The sequence below is a fragment of the Ziziphus jujuba genome, chromosome 5, assembly GCF_031755915.1.
Source record: "Ziziphus jujuba cultivar Dongzao chromosome 5, ASM3175591v1".
Classification (NCBI taxonomy): Eukaryota; Viridiplantae; Streptophyta; class Magnoliopsida; order Rosales; family Rhamnaceae; genus Ziziphus; species Ziziphus jujuba.
The window spans coordinates 31,554,613-31,572,497 of NC_083383.1; the positions used below are offsets into that span (position 1 = coordinate 31,554,613).

The 17,885-nt window shown below is 30.2% G+C and overlaps 1 long non-coding RNA gene across 19 annotated transcripts; it reads left to right on the plus strand.

Moving 5' to 3' along the window:
• The first annotated feature begins 300 nt into the window (after positions 1–300).
• On the plus strand, positions 301–5,230 carry LOC107435935 (uncharacterized). 19 transcript variants are annotated; one of them, XR_009638905.1, is made up of 4 exons: positions 301–455; positions 565–666; positions 1,407–1,447; positions 1,841–5,230. It is a non-coding gene; the product is annotated as an uncharacterized LOC107435935 (long non-coding RNA). The 19 variants fall into 19 exon arrangements; XR_009638904.1 differs by having other exon boundaries at positions 565–662; XR_007241666.2 differs by having other exon boundaries at positions 308–455; positions 565–1,922; positions 2,785–2,892; positions 3,011–5,230.
• The last annotated feature ends 12,655 nt before the right edge of the window (positions 5,231–17,885 follow it).

The window sequence follows — 17,885 nt, forward strand, 5'->3', positions numbered from 1 at the left end:
TGATATTTAAAAAAAAAAACACTTGTATATGCATGATCCATATCACTACAAAAAGGGAGGGAAAAAAAAAAAAAAAACAAAACTGAGAGACACTACAATTCCAGCTACAAAAAAGTTGCTATATAGCTAAAGGGCTATTTTTATATCAAAGTGAGAAATTTGTAGCCAATCCCTTTAAATTTCTAAGAAACTCGCTACTAATAAGTCAAAAAAATAGAACCAACTTCCCCCCAAATGAAAGTTTGATTAAAAAATTCGATATTTTAAAACTTTTATATATAATATAAACTAAAGAAACACCAAAATTGATTTAATTTAAAAAAAAAAAAATTGTTCCTTAACTCTCTCTCCCAATTATCTCTTTTCACATTTTACAAAAACAATAACAATAATTATCCACTACTCGATCAGCTCGGGAACCAATGCCTGTATCTCAATTGCCTTCTATATAATTTGTTTGTTTCTTTTTTATTTATTTTTTCTATAGAATTATTTATTTTTTTTTTATTTTTTTTTTAATTTTTTTGGAATTCTTATTCAAAATGAGTTTATTTGTATTTTTAGTTGGCGGTGGAATCGACGATCATGGATAATACCTCTTTCCCGTAGCCGATGCTTTCTTGGTCCCAGATTCCTTTGCGACACCATCAAGAAGCCCTTCTGTAAGTATGTCTACTTTTCTCCGTCTGTTTGCTTGCTTGGAAATGTTTGAGAAAATTATTACCGCTTTCTTAATTTTTGATATGTTAGATTTACCAACGTTTCAATTTCTTGGGTTTTGGGATGTCAACTTGGGGGAACTGGAGCTGAATTTACTGTTTCCATTATAACAGGAATTTTTACTTAAAAAAAAAAAAAAAATTGTCCCAGCAACCAAACAGGAATTGCCTTCCAAATCATGCCTGGGGTTTGGAAATTGAGGATATGGGTTCTTGACTATTTACATTTTAAATCTGACTTTGATGCAAGGACTAAGGCTCTATAGTTCATTGAATAGAGGATTGATGTAATTGGAATTTGAAATTGGTTGGGAACTAGATTTTACCTTGCAATTGGAAATTTTTGCTTTTCACCCATATTGATGTTTTGGATATTTGTTAAACTTTGGATTATAGGCATACTGGGAGCTTGCCCATTCAGCAAGAGCAGCATTTACAGGATTGGTTTCTCTTGCTTTTCCATAGGCTTTCTCGTGATCTGCATTTTTCCAAACTTGCTTTTAGTTCCCAATTGTCACATTTAATAAGCTATGAGATGCTCTCTTTCTACTTCTACACCACTCTACCATAGAAACATACTGTAGCCAAAGATGCTTCCAGTTTACATGTTTCTAAAATCTGTAAAATGTTAGTTTATTAGTTACACATTATTTCTTTATATATATTTTTATACGCTATATTTCACAGATTTCTAGAATCCAGTCTCTGATTGGGCAAACAGGAAGAAGGTGGGTTATGGGTGTGATATCTCAATTGGAGGATGGACACTTTTTACTTGAAAGCGTAGCTGCTTCAGTAGAGATTTTCTAACATGATATCTTTACACAATGTTTTCATCATTTAAAGAACTATTTCACTGCTTTGAAAGATTAGATTTAGACTCATAGATATACTTTTGAGTTATATATATTTCTCATTCATGTTAAAAATCCATCTTAATATATTAAGGTAGATAAAAATAGATCCCTGATTTTGATGGGACAGTGGCTTGTGAATGCTTTCCATTTCTTAGCTGAAATATGGATTCTTAAATGCTTAAAATTGGGAATTAACTATGTTTCAAATTGGAGATAATAGATCTAAAATGGACATAATTGATCATAAGTTTCTTTGACAAGCAGTAGAAGATGACTACTGGAATTTTTTCTGGAGAGCACCATAGTTGTTGCAGAGGGCGAAATGCATGTAGAGGGTATATTCCAGGTTGGCATTATATATATTCTAAAAGCTTCTGTACGTATATTTGATATTTTTATATTTGCAAAATCTTTTGTTTTTATCTTTTTCTAGATGAATTTTGGCTGTATCATTAATTTTTGTCTTCTATTGCTTGCTTCAGTGTTTACAATATCATTATACTCACAATCTCATGATATAATTGAGAGTTGTAGATGACTAGGAAATTTCTGCAAATGATTATAGACTGTTGAAATGTACTCGAAACATTCAACAAGCCTGCAGCCCGGAACTTGATCAATCTAATCCCATTTTGTACTGATAAGGAGACCAATCTCCATCTTGGTTCCAGCAGGATAGATCTCTTTTGTCACTTTCAATCCATTTTGTACTGATATATTTGGTTGTATCTGAATCTTGGTCGATGCTGATGATTAAAAAGGAACCTAATAATCTCTACCTTTTTCTGTCAGGCATGCTTTAGAAACTACATGTCATAGATTTTGGGTGTGTAGCATACTTTCTAAGTGTTTGGATAATAGATCAACAAAAATTCTTCTTTTTTCTTAAAATCTTATTTTTGTTTGCCATAATTTTTTCTTGTTTTTTAATTTGTTAGGATATGTAAAAGGATAAAGTTCCATTCCTTTGTACCTCCTCTCTCTTTTTCCCATGCAAACTTTCCAACTTCTCTAACTATTGGTTGTAATGTAACACTTCCAACAAACTTCTATATTTAATTTTTCCAACAAGTCTCATCGTGCATTTGCTTGCTAACTCCTCCAACTCCAGTGATGATAAAGGAAAAGTTATTCAGAATATATATACGAAATAATTAAAATTAGATAAGGTTGAGTTTCTGGGATGTGCTAATTCTTTTTTTGTAAAGAAGGTTATTACCTGTGGATTTCTTCCACTGGAGGACAGAGAGAAGTCACTCAAGGTGCTTGTTGGATATGGCTCTTTTGGTGGTTGTATACTAACAAAAGAGTAGACTGTATCCTATCAATTATTTACTGACATTCAGCACAGTTAAAACGTCAGTAATTCATTTTCTGGAGATATTTGAACTTATTGAATACTATTTGCTGATGCTTCCTATACACTTATCATAGCTTAGACTTGCGGGTTTGGAAAAGAAAGCATTTAATGATATGTTGTCATATTCTCTGATGTGTGGCTAGACAATGAAGAGGTGATTCATTTCAGATTCCTTCCATCTTCCAGTAATTTTTTTTCTCGGGAGTAGTCCTGCTGCCTGCGTAACTCAGATGCTGTTCTTTCTATAGAGAAGGCTTTCTTGGTGTTTTTTAGAATGGACGAGGTGGTTCCTTGTTTGTGTGTTCATGGGGAATTTTTGTTCCCACCTGTGCAACCTTTAATTTCACTCTTTCTTTAATTTCACTCTTTTTCAAGTCTCAGGTGAGCAAGACATTGAATATCTCTAGCATATTTTTAATTGATCTCTTAATGATATTTTCGTTGTTCCATATACAAAAACAATAGTAATCAACCTGGTTGTGTAGATCACAATTTGGCAAGCTTGGCCAAATGATCGGAAACCATCCATGGCCGAAAGAGCGACAGTTTCTATTTGTCCCATGACCTGATGATGCAGGTATAGTGCAAGCAGTGCAACAACAAACAACTTTTGTATTTGCATATTAGTAAGGCATACTGTATGACTTTCTGCTTTTTGACAATTTCAGGTCCATCAATAGTTCTAGCGAGCTGTACTTTACCATAGTATTTGACTGAAAAGCTTCAAAATTCAATTCCAAATGCCATATTTTAAGTAATCTGTGCATACTATTTCATTCATTTTGCAGCTACAAAATACATAAATTAGGAGTTCGGTATTCCAAATGATAATCTACGTCTTAACTATCCATTTCTATATAAAACTGACATGATATAACCTTCAAGGACCATTGAAAATAAAATAAAAAATGGTAAATGGAAATATTGCTTTTTTGTCACTGTTGAAGGCAGGGACATTGTTTATTGATGTTTCTTTAGTTGTCATATTGGATTAGTGTCCTACATATTGCAGAATCAAGTTCTACACCCAGTAACTTGCATTTTTTTTGTCAAGATCTACTGTATAGAATGCGCCGTTCATGTTTTGTGCCCCACTCTACATAAGAAACTGATGATTCTTTTAAACGAGGCAGTCTTTCTTCCACTTTTTCCTCAAATTTATGTATCTTGTTGACCGATCTTATAGCTTATGCGTAGTAGCCTATGAAGCTAAAGGAATTCAATTTTCTGTTGCAGCTTGTTGCTACCATAATCTATCAAAGTCATTTTTTTCCGACTTCCTCTCTCACTGCAACTCATTATCTGGAACTATGATCACTCTCTTTATCTTTATCCAACTCCACATACAGTATTATTGATGTTCATTTTCTTATTTCATATATTCTTTTAGCGTTGTCTTGAATGCAATATTTTCACCATTGGGACATCCCTTCTTTTCAGTAGCTAATAATATAATGCTCTTCGGTGACTTGGAATAAGATAAAATGTCTTTCTACAAGATACTATGTTTACTATTTGTTGAGTTAAGAGGATAGATTCCACCATTGTTGCATTTGATAGAAATGAATTAAAGATTGTTTTTATACTGCCTTGGTGTGCAGATATTTTTTTGGGGATAGAACTAAGCAGAAGCAGAACTGCAGAAGGCATTCAAGTACAGCGGAATACCTGTTTCAATCCTGGTTCCTTCTCAAGCGATAATACCTTTGTGGCATAAGGATCAGAAAGTGACTTGACACAGCTAAAAAGATTTTTCTTATTGTTCTTTGCCTGCTGTGACTGTCTTGACAGCATAAGCTTCTAGAATTATTTCTTCACTATATTGTTTAGCAGGTTCATGTCGTCTTGTGCATAAAGCTAATAAGGATCTGGGGCTCACCTTATTACTGATGATGGAATTTCCAGGACCGCTGCTCTAATGTTTGCTTGCAAGCTTGAAAATGCATTGCGTTAACATTATTGATGTCCCTTTTTTTTTTTTTTTTTTGGCTAAATAACATTATTGATTTCTTAGATGTTGCTATTTTTGCTTGGGATATGCATCTTTTACAGCTCAATCTTCATATTTTGCTTATTTGGTTTTTCATGTTGTAGGGGAGGCTCCGTGAAGACAATTTAGTTGTAACAGTTTTGGAGGCTCCATTGAGACAATTTAGTTTTATTATACATAGGTGTTATTTATTTTAGGCTAGGGGTTTGAGAATTGCAAATATAATACAATTGTATTTTACTTACTATTGTAAAAACTTTTTTTTTTCTTTAAATATTAATGCAATGGTATGAGAATTATTTTATGTTTACCTGTTAGAATGGTACTATAATATATATATATATATATTAGATATATATGGAGTATAAATAACATCTGATATATATGGAGTATAAATAACATCTGGGTAATCACAATTTGCATTTTATATGACCTATATATACGAAAATGGAAAATCTTCATACATTATTTAGCTACAAAATTTCTTTGTGGCTAAAAGACAGAGTAAGGTTTAAGTAGAAAATCCATTTGTAAATGTTGACTAATTGTCCCAAAAGCAATTTGTAGCCATGGCGAATACGGCCAAAATTCTAAAATTTTATAACCGATGACAAATAATGACCGGTGCCGGCTCCAGGCGAGGCAAAAATATTATTATTATTATTATTATTATTTTGTAACAATGTACAAAACAATAATTAAAGTTAAAAAAAAGAAAAAGGTTAAAACATATCTTTTATAAAATAGAAAAATTTCATCTACACCTCAAAGTTTAAAAACTCATCACGTACACTTATGAAGTTTTAGAAAATTATCATGTACCATCTTAGAGTTTTAAGTAAATGATTTATGAAAATTTTATTTAAACTTTAATTTCAAAATAAATATAAAAAACTTTATGCTATATAATCTTTTTATATAATAATATATATTAGAAAATGTAATATTCACCAAAAAAAGAAAGAAAAAGAAAATGTGATTTATTTATTGTTTTTAATTATATTGTTTCTCGAAACCTCACTTAAGCACATAATATAATTTTTTTTTTTTTTAATAACTGTCAAGAATTACCTATCACGATTCTACAGCTACGACATAAGTACAAGTAAATTTTATAGCTAAAAAGCTAAAAGCTAACAAAAAAAAAAAAAAAGTTAATTTGCTAAAAAGAGGGCTTGTGGCTGATGTTAATTTTTATTTTATATTTTATTTATCTTTTGTAATCATTTGAATCATATACATATTAGTTGCATATATCTCCCTCACTTCATGAAACTCACTGTATAATTTTTGATACTACGCCACACCCTTAATATTTTAAATGCCTTAGTTTTTAATTTATTTACTTAATTTATATTTTTTTAATTTTTATTTATATAATTTTTTGTTTCCAGGAATCGTCTTCTCAACCGCTAGCTATGCAAAAGAAATATAATTTATTTTTAATCTTTAAATAATTATGTGCAAATATTTGTATATATATATATATATATATATATTTGTTTGAGCAAAGATACTTGTGCATTTAGGTATGCATATAATGGGTTCAAAGATGAAAGAGGCAAATTAAACGAATTAATTGGAAACTAATAATCAACCAAAGTGGTTTTGATTTAACTATATCTATCAGTAGCCTTTTTTTATTTGACTATTTATCTACGTCAGTCATATCTATATATATGTATATATATATATATATAATATTTTGAAATAAATATTGAATTATACTAAGAACCATGAAATACACATCAGCTTGGATTAGGGATGTTAGATCATACAATTCAAGTCACCACCACATGGATTTCTTCTTTAATTAGAAGGTCTCTATCCAGTTTGTTAGCTTGGAAGGAAAATGTACTGAGGAAAATTTTGAAACCAAATTGCTAGAGAAACAATAATTATACTTGCTTGCTAATTAGTAATTAAGTATCACTTAAGAACTAAAAAGTTGGGAAAAGATTTTATTTAATAACAGGGCTGTCTGAATCACAATAATGTTGCAATGCTCAATAATATATAATATAAAGCAAAACAAAGAACATATATTTTTGTTGCAGTACTTAGTACGCACATCTTTAATTTACTTTAAATTACAATTTAGGTTTTGCTTCATGTAGAAGTACATTGATTGATGGATAAATTAAGATTAAATTTGTTATGCTCTTCTTTAACCCTTCACCTCCCCCCCCCCCCCCCCCCTTTTCTAAGATTATTACTTTTTTATCTTTTCATCTTAGTAATATATTATATTATTTTTGAAATTATGATCTAAAACTTACTTCGTTTTCATGCTACATAAAAGGTACCAAGAAAAAAAATATATATAAACCCAATAACTACTTTTATCCACTAGAAAATAAAGAACAAAAAATATATTTTAATTGTTTTAATTTTAATTATGGTTAACCTCGTTGAATTAATAGAATAATAATAGTAAAATCACCAAATTTGTTTATGGGATTTAAAATGTGGAATCAAGGTTCCGCCACATGGCGGACAAAAAGATCCATTACATTTATTTTGATGTTCCTATTCTGTTGTGCATATTATATGTATATATCTACATATATATAAATATATACATATGATCGTTTTGATTTGATCTTTGAAAACCATCATTCAAATCATAAGCTATATTATAGTGTGCACTGAATTGGACTCACTCTTTCATGCACGAGTTTGTTCCTTCCCTTCCAAGTTTCCAACACATAGAGAGAACAAAGAATTCTCATTAAAACTTCGATTCAGCTTATCACCGTATCTTTATCTACACCACCAGCATGCTCTGGCATTTTCAGAAACTAATCCATTGGAGACGACAAAAAATTCTCATTAATCGTTTAAAACTTCAATTCGATCAGCTGACTCCTCTCGAACCAAACCGTTCTCATCCATGCGTAGTTGCCAATTAGACCATCCACACGCAATCATCATGCATTGGCATCCCAAAAAATCTGAAGCCATAAAAGAACATGTTGGAAAGCCATCTCATTTGAGAAAGTTCTGATTCTCATCCTCAAAAAACCAGAAAATGGCCATTAGAGAATCATGGCCCACATTCTTCCAGTACCTTTTGAATATATATATATATATATATATGTATGCGCTTCTCACATAAACAGCAAACATACAACTCCATTTTCCAATTCTTTATAAATTCCTTTCTACACTCATATACCTTTATGTTTTTTTTTTTGTTTTTTTAAAAAAACCCATTGTCGTTTTCTTTATAATTTTAATTCATTATCGTTTTCTTTATAATTTTAATTCATTCTCTTAAATTTAATTTAAATAACTGTACATGTAGAATTTATTTTTTTAAAAAAATTATAATTCAAAAGAAAATCTAAAAATAATCTATTATGATATAAAAAAAATATTTTGATGACTCATAACCATTTTAGAACTTCTCATAAAAAATTCTGAAAATAATCTTTTAAATAATAAAATTAAACTAAAACAAAATATTTAATGACTTATTATAAATTTTAAAACAAGACAAGTAAAAAATTTTTATTAAAAAAAATCCAAAAACAAAAACAGCTTGAGATTTTATTTTGGAAAATAACCAATAGCATTTAAATTTACTAATATTATCATAATTAAAAGTAAAGATTAAGAGAGAACGATGAGGGGAAAACAAAATTTCTTAGGCTGTAAGAACATAACAAAACCAACTGGAGGTTCAGCCTGCACTCCCACACTCAACTTTGCCTTTCTGCCATATCAAATTTGTCTTACATCAATTAAACCAAATAGTAGCTTTACTCTAATAGACATCTTTTTCTATTTTTTCTATTTTTTGCTAAGCTTTAGTGCATATTTAGAAGAGTGTCTTTTTTTTTTTTTTGAATTAAAAGCTTTATTTGAAGGCCAAAAATTCTTTTGTTAAAAAATAAAAATATTTGGTAAAAATCAATAAGTACTTGTTGACAAAAAAAAAAAAAACAAATACAAAAAAAAAAAAAAACAGTTTTCTAAAACTATTTTGGAGAAGTTGTAATTTAATGTTTTTTTGAAAAAGCTCATTTTTTTTAGCTTATATAGAAACTTAATGAGCATTTAATACAACTATTTTAATTTATATGGAAACTCATTGAGTATTTAATACTGTTTTTTTATTTACAACCAAACATTTATTAATTTTTTAATAATAGCTCTTTTTAAAAAAAAATCTATTGTACAAAACTCTTCAAATTAAAATTCTATTTTCATTAGCTATATCAAACGAACCCTTAGTACTAGTCCGACAAAGAGAGATTCCTAATTTTTTTATTTTAGCATCTTCCATTTGTAATATAATATTATAGTCCGTCTACTCTATTTTCTTGTATAACAGTTAATCATTATCCAAATAAACCAAAAATCATCAATTCTTTTTTTTTTTGAATGAAAAATAATCAATTGGACCAATCTTCTTTCAAGATGATTGACTCCTATTTGCATATTCTCAAGATTCTACTTTATTATTTGATATATCCAGCAAGTACATAAATAAATTCGGCGATTGCATTTGATATTTTTCTTATTTTTTCTTCGGTAGAAGCAACATCTTTTTAGTGAAATATATAACTTTCTAAAATCTATAAGAAATTACATTTCCCACATATTATTATTATTATTACTAGGTGATCTATATTATTATTATTATTATTATTATTATTATTATTATTTTTTGTACTTTTTGCACAAATGAATGTTTTTGGAAATTTTTCTAAGAAAAATATATGAGAATATATGTATATATATGTGGATATAAAAAGTGTAAATAACATATTTACAAATGAGCAAAAATAAATTAAAGAAAATTCAACCTGTATGTCCTTAATAGTAGATCTGCTTGTTGAAAATTAGTTCAAGACCTGTGTAGTACCACAGTATCTTTAAGATTATTTTCGTCTTACCAGTGCAGGTATTTTCTGACGGTCGTTTCGCAGGATATAATGGATTTTTGAAATTTTCAGACGTAGGACCACCATAGCTTTCCTTTTGAACTTTCGATGCACCTTTCCTTTACAATGCTACTGGACAAAAAATGCAGAAAATATTATTTTCTCTCTATTTTTCCAAAACCATGTGAGGGAGAAGAAGGAATCATCAAAATTCACCCCCAAAAAAAAAAAAAAATTCTTTATTTCCTTCTATTTCTCTTTCCTTATTCTAAAACCCCAAAACGGAAAACAATTAAAAGCCTATTAATGTCATTAGGGCCCAAATCATTCACATTACAATTTTCATTATAAGCATTTCATATTTCATATTTTCTTTTTTTTTTTGTTTCACCTCGTAGTTAAAAAATTAGTTAACCTATATATTTGACTAAAATTATATTTTGACCTTTCAACTTATTTCTTATAGACATATAATTCATTAATTATTTTTGTATTCAAATAAAAGTGGCTAAATGTTGTACAAAAGTTCTTTTGTGAAAAAAAAAAAAAAAAGATGGGAAAAATCAGATCCATCCATGACTAACAAAAGGTTGTGAGTTGGGATCTTTTTTAGGGAGTTGTGGCAATTTGGTAGTCCGAGATATTTGGTGCTCCGTGAAATTAGGCATGGTGGTACAAGTCCATGTTTTGTTGATAATTTCCTTCTTGAGTCATACATTCTTTATCTTTTTTATGTTGGTATCGAAAAGCTATATATATATATATATATATATTTTCTTAAAACATAGTTCGGGAAATATTATATCAAATTATCTGTTACATTATCAATCGTACAAGATTCGATCATATTTTGTGGTATGATAGTATTTTGCCCGCTTTATGGCTTTTTCATAAAAAAATTGTCAAATGTATTTTTATAAAAAAATAAAATAAAATCATAGTACAACATGAAAAGGGCATTGTTGTCTTCTTCTATAGTCATATATACTTTTTTATTTTATTTTTTATTTTGGGTTAACTATTGTCCTTTGGTTTAATAGTCTTAATTCAAAGTAAAATTTTTTCTGAAAACTGTAAAAAATTCGTAACAAATCCTGAAAGTAATCTTTTTAAGACATAAAATCAAACAAAACAAAATTTGTTAAATGATTTATAATAAAATGCATTTAAACAATTAAAAAATCCAAAAACAAAAATACCCTTAATTTTAATTTGGAAACTAACCATTAATTTATTAATATTTTCTCGCAATTGAAAATAGAAAGAAAATTGAGAAATAATTATCAGGAAAGAAACAACTTTCCTGCCACGTTCAGTTCGTGCGAACAAAAGGAAAACCAACAGGGAACGACAACTTTTCCTGCCACGTCATTCTCACACTCTCTCTGCCTTTGTACCATATCAAATCGTCTTACATCCCGCAGAACCGGCGCTTTTTTTTTTTTTTTTTTTTTGTAACAGTATGTATCAATTCTTACATCATCATGTAATGATTACAGTTCGTGTGTAAAACTGTTTTTCGAATTCTCTCACTCACACTTTCATGCACACATTCTTCTATATTTCAGTGACACCTGCATATAAGCCAGAATAGAATTTATCTATGCATCTTCATTTATCCACATCATCAACTTGTCTCTACGTAGGGATTATACTTCAACAAAATTGACTTTTTTAAAATAATATTTAATATTAAATTTTTTATTTTATAAAATAATTTGATTTTAGCATTTTCCATTTCTAAATATAATATTATAATCTATGCACTCTTGTTTCTTGTATGACAATTAATCATCCATATTAACCAAAAATCATCAATTCCTTCTCTCTCTCTCTCTTTTGCGTGTGTATGTGTATGTGAATAAAAATCATCAATTTTTTTAATTGACCACTCTTATTCCAAATGATAAATTCCTATCTGTATGTCACAGTTCTACTTAATTATTCAATATATCTAAAAAATATATAAACAAATTCGTTAATTGCATTGATTTTTGTTTTTTTTCAACAGGAACAACATATTTTATGTGAGATAAATCAGTTTTTGAAAATCACATGAAATTATATTTCCCATTTTATTATTATTATTATTATGATGATGATGTTGATCAATTTAAAGGTGTCATGGAAAAGCCAGTTGATTATTATGAAATTCTTGTTGATCATCTTTTATTTATTCATTTTTTTTTTCAGAACTTCTTATTTTATTTTACTTTATTTGGTCAAGGGAAAATTTTCGTTTTAGCCTTCTGTTTTCGTACTTTTTGCACAGTTGAATTTTAAATTTGGAATTTTTTACTATAACCATTTCATATTTCATTTTTTGATTCACTTTGTGGTTAAACAGTCGGTCAATCTGTATGTTTGACTAAAATGATTTTTTTACTTTTCAACTTATTTATTGTATACATCTAATTCCTTAATTATTTTTGTTTTCAAATAATTAAATTTCTAATGCATGACTAAATTTGTTATGTATTTATCCTTTAAAAGGATTAATTATTATTAAGCTCAATGTCAATGCTAATTCTTTGAAAAATAGAATACGCTTTTCAATTCGGAAGAATTGTAGCCACGAATTATGTTAACCAATAACACTCACTCTGGAAACTAAATCATCAATGCCATGCATGACTAGCTACGTAAAATGGATTTGGGGCCTTTTGTTTTTATTTTTTCCATATGGCGCCAAAAGTAAAACGGATTTGGGAGGTTTTATTATTTAAAATGGCAGGAGTTTAGAAGATTCCGACTTAACAATAAGAAAATTTTGTATAAATATAAAATTTATTTTTATTTGAGAATCTGCAACGGAAAACTGTGATGAAATTAAACCAGCCCTTTGCCAACTCTGTACACAACGAATCAACACCCACAACACAGTACGAACACGCAGCTCCCTAATTTCATTACACAGCTAGCAAGCTGGCTCATTTCATTGCCCAATTTGCCCTCACCATTAAATGAAACTTGCTTAACGCTCAACTTCTATTTGTCCACTTTTTTTTGTTTTTTTTTTCTCCCTATTTGTCCATTGTTAAAAATATTTTTCAGATACGCTTAATTAGTATATGCATATAAGTTTTTAATTTTTGTTTCACTTTAACTTCTTTAGTAGATAAATTATTAGTCAACTTATATATGATTCATTAACTATTTTTGTTTTCCAATAAGAATTTTATGCATGACGAATTGTTTTGCCAAAGTTCTTTTGTCACAAAGATTAAAAAGAAAAAAATTGTTGAATTCAGAGAAAGAAAACATTTGGGAGTTAATGACGTTTGGTATAGGAATTGGGCATGGTTGTTGTACAAGTCCATATTTTTGTCAGATAAATTTTTTTTTTTTTTTTGGTAAATAGATAAATTCTTTTTTGGGTCATATATTCGTGTATTGGTGTATATCTATATATATATATATATATTTGATGTTTCTTTTTATTAATATTATGTCATATTATTTGTTATGGTATCATCAGTACCAGATTTTATCTGGTATGAACGTATTGTGCACCCTGCATGGCTTTTATCATGAAGAAATATTTTAGTTTTTCAATAAAATAATAGTTAGTTATGAAAAGGGTATCGTTGTAATTTAGAAGATTCCCTATAAGAAAATTTTACATAATTTAAAATTCTAATTTTATTTGAAAATCTAAAACAAAATAATGATTAAAACCCTTTCCCACGAGACTCTGTGCGCAGGCAAAACGGAATAAAACCCACACTCTGTACGTACGGAAGCGAATGAGCACCCACAACCAGCTCTGTGCGCAGGCAAAACTGACTAAAACCCACAGTCTGTACGTACGGAAGCGAATGAGCACCCACAACCGGCTCTCTGATTTCATTGCCCTCACTCGCAGCATTATATATTAAACTTAGCTTTTAACACGCAATTTCCATTTGTGCTCAAAAAACCTCCTCCTCCTTCCTCTCTGTGAAAATTAGTGAGAAAATGGAAGATACGCAGCTCCCTCTCTTGGGTGGTCAGGAAGTAGGTCAAAGTTCATAGGGTTCAGGGAGTTCTCAAACTAAAGGCGAAATTGTGGAACACAAGTCCCCGGAGGCACGGTTGCCGGAAGTGGTAGCTGGTCAACAACAACCACAGGATGTTATACAGATTCAAGGAAACCCCACCATCATCATCAAAGGCAAGCTCAAAGTCATCTATGAAGGAAGCACTGTCGTTGACCTCTCAGGAACTGAAGATAACTCTGGAGCGGGCACCGATCAGGCTGTCACCGCTGGCAGGTAACATTTTCTTCTGTGTGAGGTTTCAGGTTTTATTTTCTTATTTTCCTACTTTAATTTATTTTCAAGAAAATAGAAATGGAAAATGAAACAGCATTTTGAGTGAAATAGCCATTTTTCAAAGAAAAAAATTGCATAGATGACAAAGGCTTAATTTATTTTCGATTTAGGATTGGATTTATGGGGTTTCAATTCAAATTTGTTGGAAGGAAATGTGGTCGTGGCGATCGGTTTAGATTTGTGAGATTTAATGTTTGAAATTGAAGTTAGATTTGCAATGGAGAAAAATTGTCAAGAATGAAATTCTGACTCTAGTGGGAGGATTTTCAAGCAGAAACCCGGCTGAAACCGACGGAAAATCCAAACTTTTTGGAACAGATTTCCTCTATATCCCCCACATTTTTTTTTACTGTTTTAAACCTTTTTAATTTGCTTCCAAAATCTGGGAACATCAGGCTTTTTTTCTTTCTTTTCTCTCTGTTTACTCGCTTTCCATTTTTGTTTTTGTTGTTTTTATTGGTTATGGTCTCTTTCCTTGTATCTCTTTGATTCCATTTGGGAAAAGATTTCTGAGATTTCTTGCAAAAACCCATTAAAGCTAAGCAAATGGTTTTTTTTGTTGTTTCGGGGAAAAGGTTTATTCGATTTTGTTGTTCATGAGATTTTCCATTGGGTTTCTTGTTTATTGTTTGTGCGAAAATGTTTGCATGTTCGTTTTGTTTATGAGATTTCCCATTTGGTTTCTTGTTTGTTGAATGGTTTGTGTGAATTATTTTCTTGGATATTTTCAATGTGTGCTGGGTGGTGGATTTTGGCCTAGAAAGTTTGAGGTGAGGAGCATGCTGCTACTGGGAGTGGAAAAGCAGAGCATGGTGAGAAAGAGGAGATCGGTAACAGAGGAGAGAGAAATTACCAAAAAAACAACAATAATAAATAAATTTCAATAGACAAGGACATGTTTGTCCATCCAAGAAAAAAAAATAGCTATTTGAACTAAAATAAAAATGATTTATGATTAACTTGGGCTGAACAAACTCTTTCGACCAAGCCATATAGGTCTGGTTTTGGTTAAGGCTTAACTTTCTCTTAAATTGAGCATTAGAGAAAGTTGGGTATTAAATGGGCTACATGAGTTCGGGTCTCCCTGACACTTTTGCCTTTTAAAGAAGGGCTTGGACAAAAGTTATGGAAAGGGTAAATATCCGGAGAATTTGGCCCAGTATCCTTCAAAGAAGGGTGTTAATGAAATCTATCCAGTCCCGTTTTAATTTTTTTGTTTTATCCTTTTTATTTTTCCAGAACGGAGCATAAAACTTCCCAAGCAAGCCTAACTAAGCTCCGAACCTTCAATCCAGCCGCCATTTCGTCCAAGGATCTCATCTCCTGGCTCGAGCCCTATCAATTCCACACCGAGAACACTCCCTAATTCATGCCAAGAATGCATTGATCGAAGCAGAGAAAGCACTCTCTCTCTCTCCCATAAAGACCCAGCCCCTCACATCCTCAAAGCCTTAGCTTTAGATCTCATGGATCGGAAAAACTCCGGGCTCACTGTCTTTTCCATGCGTGAAGTCACTCTTGGAGAAGGAGCATGGGGATGCACTGGTCAAGATGCAGAGTTGAAGATGGCTATGAATCGGAAGAGGAGGATTGACTTGGCCATGGACGAAGGGGAAAAAAAAAAAAAAAAAAATCAAAGGATATTCACGCCATTTTGAATTTTTATTAAGGTTAGAATTGATACAAGGCGGTAAAACAAAAAAGATTAAAATAAGATGGGTAAATTTCATTGAGACCAATAAGATGGGTAAATTTCATGGAGACCCTTCTTTGAAGAGTATTGGGCCAAATTCCCCTAAATATCCTTAGCCTTTTATTTTGGTGGGTATTGGGCTACATTCCCAGTTGGAAAATGTCTTTAGGCCTGCATTCAAATAGTATTGTGGACTTTCTGTTATAAAACTTGGACTTAACTGATATGCGAATGGGTCTGATCTATGCTCTCTACTTCATTTTAATAAATTTATTTTAAAAAAATGAAATTGAAAATCTCTTTAGGTCTGCATACAAGAGGGTATTGTGGACTTCCTAGTATAAAACTTGGACTTAAACTGATATGAAAATGGGTATGGTTTATGCTCTTTATTTTTATTTTATTCAATTTATGTTTTTTTTAAAAATTTGACAATTTAAAATATCTTTGGGCCTGCATTCAAGAGATTATTATGGACTTCCTATTATAAAAACTTTTTTTTTTTTGGAACAATCCTATTATAAAAACTTGGACTTAACTGGATATGCAAATGGCTCTGGTTTTATGCTCTCTATTTTTATTTTAATCAATTCATTTTACAAAAATATGAAATTGCAAATCGCTTTGGGCCTGCATATAAGAAGAGAGTATTGTGGACTTCATATTACAAAACTTGGAGTAGTAACATTGGCATATGGGTTTTGTTTATACTCTCTCTATTTTCTAGGTTTATAGGTGGAAATTACATCAGTAGACAATATATTTTTACCATAAAATGAGATAAAATTACTAAACAAAAAAAGAATTCGGAAAATGATATTCAATTGCTGGAAAAGGATATTGAAACAAATGTTGCAAAAACTTTTGGTCATTGCTTCCAAAATTTTATTCAATACTTTTTTTTTTTTTTTTTGGTTTTATATTTTTGGTGAAAAAAACATTGCGTCTGCCTATTATGTTCAAATATAGTGATCTGATCATCCACTCCTATATAGGTTACACCCAAATGATTATAGTACATATATATATATATATATATGTTAATCACCTTTAGACCATAACGAAGAAATCCAAGTTATGTTAAACAAAAATATAAAATAAAAAAGAAACCATACTACACATATGAATCTAAAATATATCCATGTTTTAAACAAGCATAGTATGATAAATTTGAGAGTCGAAAAATATCCAATACCATTAGGCTAAATCCATATCTGTTACTACAAAAGCATCCTATCTTGTCTATCTTAGTTATTAAAAATAAAATTGTCTATCAATAGAAACTTCAGTACTCCGACCTCAAAGTAATTACTATTATTGCAGCATACTGCAATACAAGATTATGTGCATACAAATATGAAAAATTAATGTATTAAGCATATGCAGGTGCTACTGTATGTGGAAATACTTCCTGATGATTTTGGCCTCCTTCTGTACTTTCTTTACACCTTTTGAGTTCAGCCTTTTATTCGCCCTCAATGTTGGATGGTTCATTTTGTCTCTTGATTGTGCAACGGCTGCTGTTGGCATTCCTTTTTGTATCATGGAGTTCTATCTCTGGTGGAAAGGAATCATTCAGAGGAGAAATTGTTTTGAACGGTGGTAAATCTTCTTTCTTTTTGATTTTACTAAGATTTATCCATTTTATTTTCATTGATGGTTTTATTTTTCTCTTATACTTGTAAAACCAATACTATCTTAATTCCTTTTTTCCTTTTTTGGCTAGGATTCTTCCTGTGTTGGATATCATTGGATATACTCCTTGGATTTTTATTGACTCCATGGTAATACTTCTGGACAACTTGATGCGCATTTAAGTTCTCCGTAGATATTATATGCAGTAGTTATCTTGATTTTTATTTGATTTTTTTTTTTTTTATATTATCTCATATAAGCTGTTGAGCTGATCTTTTTTAATAGTTACCTCAAAATTTTTTTTTTTTTCATTGCATTTTCTAACCGCTTAAATAACTATATTTGAATAGGTTAGTCCAAGTATTGTGGAGCTTATGAGGCTTTTCATCCTCACGAGGATAGTCCATGTGCGCATGGCATATACTC